A 12,188-nucleotide genomic window follows, 5' to 3' on the forward strand; every position below is an offset into this window, starting at 1 on the left:
TACTTTCTGCTGTGGAGGTTGGTGGTTGTAACAGATCAAGGGAAGCAACCTGAAACTGTAATAAAGACCACGTCTAGTCCCTTTACTACAGGCATTTGTCTAAATTGTTGGTAGAGTTCAGGGTCTCAGAATGTTTCATTAACTTCGATTTCTGCATATAGCAATTCTGTTGTGCAAGGATCATTTCAGTTCTGTAATGCCTACTGACTGCCAGCATTGTTGTCTGTGCCTGCTATCATCACTTACATATTTACTATTTAAAATCCAAATTACTAAAGAACACTCTGCAGTAAACCCTGTATGGAACAATTTCAGATCCCGCTGACGAGCGAGAATGAAGCAGAATGAGATGGGGAGCTAGGGCAGGATCTGCTGAGGTGAGAGGAGGAAGCAGCAGCTGACTACAGGCTATTAGCTGCCTGTGGTGCCTTGTGTGCTTGGTGCTACACTCTGTAGGAGAGGATGCATCACTCTAAGTCCTTTTTTAGCACTGTAGCTGCATCTTGCCCACGAATGGTTAATAGCCACCTATTGCATTTTTCAAAGGAAGCTGGACGAGACATTGATTTCTCCCTGCCTCCTCAGAAAAAATCAGGAGCCCCAACTGTATATGCCTGGTCCTATACACTTGAAAGACCACCGCTTTTTTGCTACTGTAGTGTCAAGGGGTGTTCCTTGAGATTAGCACCCAACTCTCTTAAGGCATCTGCCTCTCTGAAGATTTCTCTGGCTTGCTGGCATACAGATCATGAGGTAAAAACCCATCTTTCCTCTAACAAGACAGGAAAGGGAATAATATAAAGGACAATCGCTATGATATTCTGTTTTTAAACTGAAGGAAGGGTGGATAGAAATGTGCATCTGCATAATACCCTTTGAGTTTATAAATCATTTCAGAATTCTGCTATGTGGCTTCATAGACCCAGCACTAACCTTACGCTCTTCTCTGAGGGACTGCTTCAGCTCTGGAATAACTGAATGGGACTTAGACTTAAAGTCTCAAGACAGCTTTGCTTGATATCATTACACTGCTTGTCCTGTCTGCTGTGACTTTTGTCTGCTTGGGATTTTTTGCTTTGGGCTTAGAACCACCTTATACTCAACTGAAAATCTAAGACGACATCAAAGTAGAGGTGAACACATGAAAACTACAACGCCAGAAATAAACTGAGAATCCAAGTAACCAAATAGCTTCTTTACTCTTATACCCCATGACTTCATTAGTTAAACAATCTCTAGTCTTTAAAGCAGCTGTAGCAAAACTCCTGTACAAAGTATGGAAAGACAATCAACTCTGTTTTACACAGAAGGAAGAGGAGCAAGGAAGGGTAAATGTCTTAGTCATAATCACAGCAGAAGTCAATGTATGAGCAAAGACTTGAAAGAAGTCCTCTCATTTTTCAGACAATGCATCTCACACAACTGTCTGTGCTTGGAATTATTGCAATCTGATTGCCTCAAAAAGTTTAAGAATTTCAGATTCCAAAACAAGATTAAAAACTGCAGGAATTAGAGGGTTTGTTTGTTTATTTTTGCTTTTTCATTTTTGTTTCTATCTTTTTTTTTTTTAATGGAATGTTGAAATGAATGAAAAATTCTTATATTTTTAAATATTTGTTTAAAATTCATAAAGCTCCCTCTTTCTCTTCCTAATAATATATTAATACATTAATTTAACTTTTTTTAAAAAAATCCTAAAGATCCTAATTTATTTCTGCAGTTTTGGAGGTTCTGGTAGAAGATGGTGCAGTGAAACTTGGCAAAGATAGAGTCACACTGTGTTTTGCTATTGACATCAAAGGGAGCAGGAATGAGACTTTCAGGTTACATGCAGATTAGGAATGGAAAAGCATTTGACAGTTCCCACCTTCACGAAGTGCTCTGACTGGCTCTGCATTGCAATGTAGCAAGACCCAAAACTGTACCAAATTCTGTTATGCTCTTTCCCTCTTTCCTGACTTCCACTAATATGGAACCAGATGTAAAGGCTGGAAGGGACCCATTCTGTACACCAAATCACTGGTGAGACAAGTAACCAAATCTTTGAGTTTGAGCAAATTCCTGCTGGTAAAATCTGGATTCTGCTTTACCTTGTTTTCTGCTGATCTCAGCAAGTGTATACAATACACAGATCAAAACAACACATTTTGCAGTGAAAATCTGAAGCTGTCAAATGAGCAACAGATCAAAGTCTGTCCCCATAAGAAGATTTATTTTTCCTTCTCCTTCTCTTTCTTCCCCTTCTCCAGGGGGAAAAAAAAAACCCCAAAAAACAAAAAAACCAACCAAACAAACAACCAAACCCCAAAATAAACCTTAGCTGTTATTTGTGTGTATGGGTTAGGACAGGTTATTTTGTTTAAGTAGTACCCTTATCAGGAATCTTTAGGAGGCCGGTGTACACTATGAAATAAGAAGTGCAGGAGTGGAAAACTTTCCTCATATATTTAGTCAGGCTGCTTAAAGAAAATGAAGGACCAAGCTCCTCCCCACTTCTTGCTTTTCGTGCCAAAAGAGAGATAGTCTCCAATTAAAAATACAATCTTCGCAAATCCTTTGCTTACAGAAGTTTAGCTAAGGAACTAACCCCCTAGAGGACATATAACTTACTCCCCCCTTACACTTGCCTATCAGTAAGTTACTGTGTGGACAAGCAAATGAAGCTGTGGAACATGAGACTTTATCATACAAGGCAATAAACGAGAAATGGTCAGGAAAAGACTGCAACTAATATCTCCTTTTTATTTGTGTAAATGACTCCTACCATTTCTTAACACTGTTTCTACATAATGTCTTGGCCCAAATTTCATCAGAGTGTAAAACCAGGTCAAATATATAATAAACACTGGTTTTATATCTGTTTTTGAAATTTAAATCACACTGATTTCCTAACAGCACTGAAAAGAAAATCTAAAAATTACCCTGCGATTAAAGGAGAAAAGTAAGACCTACATATTATTAAAGGTGATTGAGGGGTTCAACTGTTCCAGGTTGTTAAATTTAAAGAGGCAGCTCTTTCTGGTTTTTACTTGTTTCAAGGCATGACTAGGAAAATATTACTAGAGAAGTAGGGAGAACAATCTAGTATCAGTATTAAGAAAGAGAAAGGAGGGGTATCCGACCTGTATGACAAAAATCTGTGGCTTACCTCAGGTGCATGATGAACTAATTCGAACACTGTATTTGGGATTTTTTTTTCAAGTTGGCTGCAAAACTGTAATATTTAGTTGCTGCTGATTAATTTCTGTGGTAGTTCCAGTCCTGAGGTCATACCTGAGTGCCTTTTAGCTGGAACAGTAGTGGAAGTGGGGATCAAAAAGTTTAATACTGCACTAGCCAAGTCAGCACTCAGGTTGGTGAGAGGAGATGGGGCTACAGCCATGAAAGCACCAGCTGCTAATTTGCTGCTAATTGAGATGCCCTCTTTCCTTTCCCTTTAAAATACTTAGAGGCAATTTTGGTACCTAATATTTGGAATTGTTCCTTCACGGTGGCAGTGATGGTGCGAAGACCACACAGACACTTCCAAAAATGTTAGAGATCTTTCTGTAGTAGGAGAAGGAAACAGCCAGCCTCTTACTCCTTTTAGCTAGGCTCAGCTTCCCAAAAGCTTGGATAATTTTTAAACCCTGTTTCATTACTTTGTCATGCTAGGACGATTATTTTAGACAAAAAACAAAGTGATATACTATTTAGGCAAGCATCTTTCACAGTAGTACAGCCACATACAGCTTGAAGTAGGTAAGTTCATAGCCATGAGATAACAGACCTGCAACACCAGCACATGAAAGACAGTAAGTAGGAACTAACTTTCAAAATGACCACTTAAACTGGCTTAAGCCATTGGAAGAAATTCAGGTTACATCTAGTTTTAGGCTAAGACAACTAAAGAGTGGTATGTATCATCAACGTAGAGAATGATTTGATGCATCTTGTATCTTTCCTGATGACTATTTCATTCTTCCCCTGTTGACACCAGATACCGCTATTTATATGTTGCTATTCAGCCTAGTTAATACTAGGTAAGTTAATACCCCATTTGCTCAGATCTTCTCATAATCATGACTACCCACCAGATAGTACCCAGTTGCCTTCCATTTATACAAGTGTTCATTTCTAAGTTGTGATTACATTTATTAATTTGTCTTAGGATGATAAATCCAATTTTCTAAACTCTTATCATTCATATGGGGAAGGTCCACTTACTCCATGTGTGGGTAGAGCTTCACAATATTACTCTTTAAGAGCAGCTTAAATCACTTATGACTTCCAGAATTATGTCATTCGGATCCTCCAATAGTTAATGATTCAGAGGGAGTCTGTCTAAAAAAAAAAATAATAAAATTTACTCCATTGCTTCCTACTGTAGTGCCTGTTCTATAAACTTTTAAGAGTTAAACTTTTCAGAGCTACGGATATTTAGCTACACCTCAACAGCTTGTGATGACATGTGAAATTCACTTTTGTTTGGAAGGGAAGCTAGCTGCCCATTGAACTAGAAGACTAAAAAGCAGAGAAAAGTTGAATTTAAAGACAGTCAGTTGTTGATGGTCTTCACCACAATGATAGGAAACCAGGTGTGAAGCAGCAACTTCCTTATGAGAGACTCAAGAAAAATACTTTTTCTGTCTTGTTTTCTTATTGCTTTTACAGCTAATTGGTTATCATTTTCTTTTCTTTTTTCCTCTTTAACGTACCATGAATTCATTTCAGGTGAGTAATAAAATAATATTTTTTAGTTCTTTCTGTGAATTGGGATTTCAGCATAAAACCTTCAAATTCTTCCTGAAAGAAAAGAGGGTACTATTCTCATAATTTGTATTTTATAGTGTGTACTGCAATATCTTCTGTATGCAATACCTTATTATTTATTAAGAACAAAGAACTATCATATATTTTTTCTCACATGGTATTGATAGAAAAATAATTTAAAAAAAAAATCTTCTAAAACAAACTACTTGTTTTTACCCTATGGCCTCTTCCCTCTGCCAATGAAGAAGGAATCGCATCTAAGCTTTTGTTTAGAGATAGGAAACGGAACTCCAAAAGATTATGAAACTTACCCAAGCATCATCAAAAATAAAAGTTACTCTCAAATTCAGAATTCCAAATCTGAGACAGCTTTTCGGAATCCTCAAAAATCTGTCTTTTTACAGGGAACAGTAAGCCCAGACCAGTCCTGGCAAGGCTTTGCCAGTCTGGTAATTGCCAGACTGCAAAGAGGAAAAGAAACGACTGTGAAATGGCATACAGCAGTTCTAATCAATCATATACAATCCTCTAGATTTGTAGCAAACTAAGCTTCAGGACCATCATCCGGCGCAGTAAGCAAATAAAGTCAGCAGCAAGTCGGCAAAAAGAAGTGCTAAATAAAACCATATTTTCAAAGAAAAAATAGGTTTTAACTATTTATTGGTTACTCTGACATCTTTCATTCCAAAATGTGCCATATTTGCAAAACTGTGATCAACAATTTGATTCTTACATATTCAGCCTTGTGTTTATGAGTTTTGATTCCAGCATTTCCCAGTTCCATACCACCATAAAATTGTTTCAGCTGAAACCCATGTAATAGGCTGTATCTTAAGGGGAAGGAAGGGAAAATGCTCCATGGAATTCAATGTTGAAATGACCATTATGAAATCCCACTTACACATATTCAACAGTGGTTTTTGTAAATGTGCATCTTCAGTCTTTATTTATTTTTAGTGCTTTCTCCAGAAGATGTCTGGAAACAGTGCTTGTATTAAAAACAGATGTCAGGGTGCCAATGCTAGAGAATCTGTCTGAACAAATCAAAACCTATAAAGATCATAAGGTTTGCAACAAAGCTGAGTACAATATTGCAGCAATAAATCTTTATTTGCAAAGTTTGCTTTTTTTTCTCTGTCTTTTGACTCATATTCCCCTTCTCATTTTGCTCTTAGGAAAAAGAAAAAAAAAGACAATGTGCATCCACCCAGAAAATAAAGCCAACCCCAGAAGACTTTTGCTTTGTGGTATGGATGAATCTGGGACAATGTAATTTTCAGATAGCAATGAAAAATCATATTTTCTTGGTAAGTTTCCATACCTAATATAATAAGGTAAATAATTCCCACAGGAGCTTTGTTTCACAGTTACATCTTCTGTATTGTACATCCTCTGTGTATGAGAGTTTATAAGATATATACTTTGTACAATTTTTTACAGTGCTTAAAACTCCCAGTTGAGATCAAAATTCTCCATGTCAGACGTTACATGAATGACCATATAAAAAAAGGTCAGATCCTTACCCTGAAAAACCATACAGGCTTGCTTTTTTTTTTTTCTTATTCTATGTATCAATAATTTAAAGACAAAATGAGACATGTATTTAAGGAGTACTAAGTATTGACTGAAAGAACAGCTTAGCAGCTCCCTGACAGCTTAATAAATTGACAAAAATCCATGGTTTTGGGGGGAATAGCCGGAGGTCTACTTTGTTCAGAGGACAAACTTCATCCTTCTTGAATATCCCTTTGCTGTGATATAATTATATTTAAAATATAATGGACACCAATAGTTAAAAGGCAGAAAGAGACAGAAGTGCTTTTTCATGTTATGTACTGTTAACAACCAATTCATGAGCCTTTGATGAAGAAAGTTTTTTGGCTTATTTCATTTTATGGTGGAGGCATTGTTTATGAAGTACAAATCTTCTAACCTGACATAAATGGAATATTTTGTGGGAGTATAGACTGCTTGGTTTTTTGTGTTGGTTTTTTTTTGTTGTTTTTTGTTTTTTTTTAATGCTCATTTGGGAATCTGCCTACATGCAGTATTTTAACTGAGGCTAACCCTGAACCCAATGCCCAGTTCATTATAGTACTTCTCTTTCTCATTTAAGCTAATGACAAAAAGACTCCCTGACTTCAGAAAAGTATGGTCCTGCCATAGGTGGGCTGTGTATTACTCAAACACATAATCTTTCCTCATTGCACTGAGCCACAGCAGACTATTGAGTAGCTCATTGCAGATCCAGAGGGCATTCATGTTTCAGCATGTTACATGCTGTGCAGGACAGCTATCTCACCTCTGCCTGCGCTGTCTGTGAGAAAGTTAAGAATTATGTTCCCTCCTTTGAGCAATCAGTGTTGAAGACTGACTTCAGTCTAATGCAGGGCATATTCTGTAACTATGGAGTCACATAAATGGTCCAAAGATGTAGAAATTGCCTGATTATTTTTTAAAATGTAAAAAAAAAAAAAATGTCTTTGAGTTGGCTTTTGAAGCTCTCTGAGTTTTGTTAGCAGAGTTTTAGAAGCAAGCACATAATTTTTTCTTTGTCAATTACAAAGAAAACATGAAGTAGCAAAAGCTCCTGTATTATAGAAATAGTTGGATGTTTTTCCATCATCTGACACAGTGTATTTTGCTTAAAGCAAGGCAGCCAAATCTTGACTTTGCCTAACTTAGCAGTAAGGGCCTCATTCAAGTCTTCTCTCTTGTGTAGTATGATCCAAAATTAACACAATTTATCATAAAAATAAAGTGAGATTTAGCTACCATTTAGAACCTATCAGACACATCTAAATAGTCACCCTAAGCTCATTACATAGTTAAATGTAGTAATTATGCTGAGCACATAATCAGTACATATTCAGTTACAACATATTAGTTATCCCCATCTACTTGTCCCACATATGAAGGCAACTGGTGCCACCAGTGGCACCCACACCAGGGCACCCGAACCGCAGTCTTACTTTCCGCTGACTGCAGGGGAAGCTTTGACAGCTGGTTCAGGTGTGGTAGACATTTATGTTTTACATACCCAAATTTCATCTGGTTTAACTGGGAGCTGAATCTTAGCACATTTATATAGCCAAACTAGATCTGATTTTTAGAACAGGTCATCCCCTCAGCAATTAAATGGCAGATGAAGGTGGGAGTGGATATATAGCTCCATAGGTTGTTTCTAGACTAATGCCAGAAGCATGCACAAACACATACCATAATTCCTCAGTCAGGAAAACATGAGCCTTAGCCTGCACAAGCCTGGTTATGACTTTTGGGAATCTATTTGCTCAGCTAGCCATCATTTGAAGTTTCCCTGTTATTTAACAAGTCAAAATACATCTAGTTTGTCGCACAAGCTGCAAACCAAGCCTGCCACATCAGTTTGAATGGGACACAGACTTGTACCATGCAGTGCTAAGGTATGATTTGGAAAGTGATAAAAGCAGAAGACAGTGCTAATATCATCCATTTCTATACTGGCTTGCTTGTTTTTACCCATTTATTAAAAAATATTTTGATTACTATACAATTTCTTATGAAAAATGAGGAAAATGCACAAATGAATATTGCATAAATTATGTTTTGTCTGCTTTTTGTGCAATCTCAGTCTTGTAGGTATTGCATACTCCTCATCGTATTTCATAACTCTGCTACTCTTCCCACAGTTCACTATAACATGGCTTAATATTTTTTTATTTTCTTATATTCTTTTTTTCAGTAACTCTATTGTCAAGGTACTTTCTGAAGTTAGGATTTCAGGTGACAGTTTTGTGTTTTAAATTTCAATGATCATCTGAGACTGGAAAAAATAGACTTTTTTCTTCTACCCTTTGTTTATTGTAGTTTTTTAATTAGACAAAAGTTGTAGAGTCTTTTTAAATCATATAATATCTTGAGTTGGAAGGGACCAGGATCATTGATAGATTATTGCTTTAAAGAGTATTGAATTCCCGGTTTTTGTTCCATTTGAAAGCCCTGATAAGAGGATTTTTTAAGGAAAATATATAAATCGAAGAAATTACTGTTTTCTTCTCTTGCCTAGAACAATACATCTAGTTGCGGAACATGAGGAAGACAATGTACCTTTAAACGTGTCCTACAGAACTCTGCTATTTTTATTTTTAGTTTTAAATTTAACTTTTTCCTTTTTTCCATATTATCAACATAAAGATAAGATCATAATGACATGTCATCATTATTGCTGTCATCACCTATTATTCTTTAGAGTAACACTCACTATATTATTTCTGTGTATCTTTAACCTCCTGCAAATTGTCCTCACTAGTGTAGATTTTAATACCATCGAATACCTGTCATTGTGTAAAAAAAAACCCGACAAAGGAAACTTGATACTGTTATAAGGATTTTAAAACAAGAGCTTCTCATCTAAATATCAGATTTGCTTTCTTTAAGGCCCTTTTGGGTGAAATATTACTTCTATGTACATCATATTATCCATTCTATTGAAATAATTTCAGCCAGCTTTTTCAAAAGCAAATTATCCAATTTTTGCTACAGATATGTATTTTGAGAATAGAGAATATTCAGACACTCATAAATCTTCAAAAGAAATCTGAAATCTTCCTTAGTGTTTAAAACATCCAAAGAGAAGCAGTCATTCTCCAAAAAGAGATTGCAAAAATGACAAATCAACCAGTCTTGAAATTAAGTATTGCAGCTCAGAAAGTTGAAAAAGAGTGACATATTCACTTGAAAAATTCAACAAGCTTTTTCTTGGAATTTTGTTTTCTGCAAAGTTACAGAAGAAATGCAGGTATTTAGGAGGTGCAAACTCTACTCTTCATTTTGCCTTTGCATTTTGCCTTTGCTGGGTCATGTTGATTAAGCTGCTGCACTCTTCAGTGTGTCTGTGAGTCTTCCTGCCTCCCATGCTTTTTTCCAGTCCATAAGACATTTGAGGCCAGAAAGTTCAATCCTCAGTACTGCACTCAGGACTTTCAGGTAGTGTTATGGCAAAATATGTCATAATAACTCAGTTCCAGGGCCTTGGGCACACCTTCACGCTGAAAGGTTACCTGCCTGTGGTGCCAGGCTGGATGCTGTTGCAGATGTGTCAGTCCCTGGCCACCCACCTCACCAGCCCTCATCCTCACCCCAACCTGTGGCCTGAGTTTTGGCCAGATCTCTGTGTGACCACTGCAGCTTTGTCACCGTTCCCACCCCAGCCCTGCTCCTTTGCTGGGTGCTGCAAGACAAACCTTGCTTGGGGAGGGCACGGTCCTGCCTGACCAAGGCTGCTCTTGGCTCCCAGCTGCCTCCTGCAGGGCAGCTATCCCTCCAGGCGCCCTGGTAGAGGTTTTTTACAATAATCTCATCTTTACATAGAGCTAGATGCCATGTTACTTTTAACAGCTTAAAATGAAGCATGATAGAGAATGGCAATAAGAAAGACAATGGAAAAGAGTGTTTTAGTAAGTGGTGAACCTGAATCGGTGGTTGATTAGTCATGTTACATTTTTCATGATGACTTAAGTTATGACTTTAAATAAGCTATATTTCTGTGTTGCACTGTCAATACTGAAATATTAATGGAAATATGTCCCCTCTAGTCTACTGAATATTGAAAACAGAACTAAAAAATATTGTTCACTGTCATCTTTCCGGCCACAAAGGCAACATGATGGCCACGACAGGGTGCTGTCATTTTCAGACCGCAGACTGTTGAGGAGTTATTGATCTGATTCTTCTGATTCTGTATTTATTGCTGGCTCTTCTTTTGCATTCCATATTTTTATTATCATAATTATTATGGGGACAGAAAAAGTAAGATGCTTATAGTGCTAGAAATGATTTCTCACTCCCTAATGTTGACAGCATCTTATTGTCTAAAGACATGAGATTGGAAGAAATAACTCAGCAATTGAGTCCCATCTTCTGTCATCACAGGGGTGAAGCATTTAAGCTGTAAATGTCCTCAGAACCTCTGGTCTGTATGTTGTTGCTGCCCCACGTACTGCTGACTACAGGCCACATCCACAAACTCAAAAATTCAATGTAATATGCCAGATAAAGAGGAAAGGCAAGACAAAAGATTTTCCAACAACAATAATTGGGGATTTAAGTGAAAAGTCTGGATGATCTGAAGACATGGGCTACACTTCAAGGGACAAAAGGATAAAAAAAATCTAGGCTCCAATGCTACCACTTAAGAAGAGCAAGGATATCTCTAACTGCAGGCAGTTTCCAGTGTTTCAGAGGAGAGTAAAAATAAACATGAAATATTGCTAAGATAGATATTAAAATTAGGAAAAGATTCCTGAATTAAGCAGGTTATTTGTGAAAGTTATGAAGTATGTGATTGCCATAGCAAAGGCAATAGTACAAACATATACCATCAGGAAAAAACTACTGTACGTTATTTCAAATTCTTCTCAAAACACCTATGACATACTGCTTTGGCTTCTTGCTCAGGACCACCCTTATACACACATACAGTCTATTTTATCTGTGACTGTAACTACTAGCCTCTCTAAAATACTGAGAAATTTAAAATATCTAGACCCTGCAAGAATGTGTAGTAAACACAAGTTTTGTTTTACGCATAATTTTGCAGCTAAAAAATAATTACAGAGGTTGAAATCAGTTATTATAAAAACTGAAGAACATTTTTTTCCTGTAAAACAAAAAAATGAGTTGCTGTGTATCTAAACATAGAGTTGTAGGTTTACTTTTAGTAATGCTATTCAAACCTAATGTTTTAAAATTTTAGTACATCAGAGTGTAAGGAGAAAAATAAAAACTTCTAATCTTCACTTTCCATAAAGGAAAATGATGCAGAGGATGACCAAGCGGTTTCTTCGAAACAGAGTGCTGGAAGATGTTTGAACATGAGATATTCTTCCTTTTTCTTCAATTCTACTATGGAAAACAGATGCAGGTTATTTTGATCTAAATATTCTGCCTTGGTTAGAAGGAATTACAAACACTGCAATTTGTTGTTTCTTTCAATAGAAAATGGAAGAAAAGCAGTTCTCCAAACCATATTGACAATGATGATAGCTGCAATTAACCGTTCAAGCAGTCAGCATCATCTTTGCCTGTGGCATGATCCACAGTGGGAATTTATTGGTTTTTCAGGTAACAATAATTAATTTTATGGATTCCAAACCATAAAGAAATTAATTTTTCACAACCTTACTAGTGACTCAGTTTGCTTCCTGGTTTCCTATAAGCCCTACTCTCCAAATCGTTCATGCTAGAGACATGTCATTGCACTTCAGCCTGGATTTGCAATGAACCAACTGTATCCTCTCACAGTGAAACCCAAGTATGGCCAAGTCACCCCTGCACAGCAGCAGCTACATTCTGCAAACACTCACTGTACAAGCCAATAACCACCTCTCAGCCAGGAGACATGCTGTGCTCTCAGAAGGAAATAACAGGGACATTTTCTATAGATCTCAAATCAT

Source organism: Falco cherrug, chromosome 2 (genome assembly GCF_023634085.1).
Source record: "Falco cherrug isolate bFalChe1 chromosome 2, bFalChe1.pri, whole genome shotgun sequence".
Taxonomy (NCBI): Eukaryota; Metazoa; Chordata; class Aves; order Falconiformes; family Falconidae; genus Falco; species Falco cherrug.